The sequence below is a fragment of the Limulus polyphemus genome, unplaced genomic scaffold, assembly GCF_000517525.1.
Source record: "Limulus polyphemus unplaced genomic scaffold, Limulus_polyphemus-2.1.2 Scaffold37, whole genome shotgun sequence".
NCBI classification, from domain to species: Eukaryota; Metazoa; Arthropoda; class Merostomata; order Xiphosura; family Limulidae; genus Limulus; species Limulus polyphemus.
In genome coordinates, this window is record NW_013665647.1 from 566,352 (window position 1) to 569,213 (window position 2,862).

Consider the following 2,862-nt stretch of genomic DNA (forward strand, 5'->3'; position numbering starts at 1 on the left):
AGGTATCGTTGAAGTGTCTTGTCGAATGTGGTATTACTATATCCATTATTGATGAATGTTTGTCGGAGTGTAATTATAAACAAACAAATGTTAGATTAGTTTAAAAGCTACCTGCAGAGTGGACCTCAGATGGTTAAAGTAAACGGTATTGTCAGTGATCAGCTTACTTCAGAATATTCAATCCCTCGGGGTACAGTTTTAGGACCGGTCCTTTCTATGATATCTATAAATGATCTATGCAGCTTAGCACTGGACAGACGGTTAATTGTGTTTGCCGACGATACATCCCTGCTTTGTGCAGGTGATAAATGGGATGAGACCCTCAGTATTACAGACAAGAACTTAACATTAAATACTGGTTAGATATAAACACACTATCACTTAATGGCATTCTCGTTCTATAATACAGGCCGCGGCTCTCAGCATGTATAAAAAGAACTGTACCTAATCCTACCCCCAACAATTTAACTGCTTCAAAGTGAATAGAATAGATAATGTTAAATACTTGGGAGTCACTATAGATGGCTGCTTGAATTGGAGGCCCCATATATTAGATTTAACTAAAAAATGTAGAAGTTAGTATACATATTTGTAACAGTCAGAGAATATTTGCCTATAGGTAAATTAAATATATTATACTATGGGTTAGTTGATTCTATTTTCAATATGGAATCATAGCTTAGGGAGCGACGGCTGACTCTATACAAGTGCAGTTATTCATGCTGCAGATAAATATAATAAAGGTAATGCTTAGAAAGAAATCAATGGAACCTTCTAGATCTCTGTTTAAGCAGCTGTCTATATTAAATATTAAAGAGATGTTTTTTTTAAAAGTCCATTGATTAGATTGAATGGTAGAAGACACCCGGTAAAGCGGTTAGATCATTCTGGTAACACACGGGGAGTACTTAAGGGTTTGTACGAGTTACGTAGGAGAAGAACAACAGTAGGGTTTAGACATGGCATTTTGTTGGTGCGAAACTCTTTAATACAATTCCGGAACAAATACGTACAATTAATAAACCAAAACAATTAAAAACAGTTTAAAAGTATTTTATTGATTTGAATTAAAAACAAGAGGTGGATAAATAATTATGGTAAATAACAATCAATAGAAAAAAATAACTAAGCCTAAATTTAATAAATTGTAGGAATAGTAAAGAGTGTAATCTAAAATCTTATATTAATTTAGCACAACAAGCATCTTTATTTTTATAAATTACCAATTCACTTTAAACAGTATCTATTATTAATTATTTATTTAAGAGGCAAGTCTAACTATATTAAGTTTAACATTTTTTTAATGTATGAAATACCTACATTCGTATGTAGTTACACTGAGACCTCGCTAAGCCCTAAAGTGGGAGGTAATTTCCAATTAATTTTATTTTTGTATTAATAATGTAAAATAATCCAATAAAGGATTTTTAAAAAAATCTTTGTTTGTTAAGTTTCATACCGATAATTGGACTGTATTAGGAATACTTTCTTGGATTAAGATTTAATTATGGTTAATTCCAGAAATATTATCTTTATTGATGTTATATCGCTATTTCATTTTTATTATGATGTTTGACTGCTATTCTGATACGCTATAAAACTGTTGTAACATCCTGAAACAATACATAAGTTATAAATTCAGAGGAGATAAGAAGTAAGATCTAAAAGAATATACATAATGTGTGTATTTAATGAAAATATACATAGCGTGCTCAAACCTGAAAGTATACAAAACCAGTAAGATCCTAGAAACACAGATAACTGTTAAAAATCTGAGAGTACACATAACTCTTTTGATCCCATAACTCATAAGATCCTAAGTATATACATAACTTGTAAGATACTATAAACATGGATAATCTATAAGCTCCTAATAATAAAAATTTCCTTTCTTAAGATTTAAAGTAAATTAGCTAAAACCATAATCAATTAAATATAAATCGCTCAAGGTTATCATTTTTAAATTATTTGCCCTTTTCGTTTGTTTCGTCTATTTATTTATTTTTGTATACGTTTTAAATCTCTATTCACATTAAATAACATTTGATGGCATCGGTCTATTTTCCTTTTGTGCCATATATATCATATGTATTTTATTTTCATAGGTTTAAAATCATCTCTGTTTATTAATCTATACGTTGTACTCCTCATCTTCCTTTTTAATCACTTACAAACCTTGGTTGTCGTCTGCTCTTTGATATGTATATCTGACTCCTGTCTGTTCTCTACTTGTCTTTACCTCATTTTGTATGTTGCTCAAACTGTGGATATAATTAGTCACATGTTTTATTTGTAAAAGTTTCCTTATAATATTCTGCCTATAATAAAACGTATGCGATTAATGTTCGTGTGCTATCTTTCAAACTGTTTTCTAGTCATTGTACCTCTTTTTACATCTCTGTCCCTTCTGTAAATCTTTTACCAGTTGTTTAACCTCTACATTTAATTTCTTCTCTGTTCTCTGAGTTATGTGCATTTCAACTTATGTTTGCTTTGTAAACTTTACACTTATATTATACAGCTCTTTGACAGAAAGGTCTAATCTCGACCTTATCAACAACTTTCTTACTTAACCTCGGTGGGTCTGAGGTAAGTTTCCCTTAGTGGCCAGAGCGCACGTATCCCAGTGTGTAAGCTTGTGCTTAAAAAAACAACAACAAAATTAATGTAATTATGCACTTACATTGTAACCTGTGCATATAATTAATTCCTCTATATTTTTTCCTGTCTATACTATCATCCTTGTGTTTTGCAGTACTCTAATATTGAGTTAAGGCTATCGCAACAGGTAAAATAAATACGTCTAATCAACGGTTTGTTTGATTGTTTGTTTGTTTTGAATTTCGCGCAAAGCTACACGAG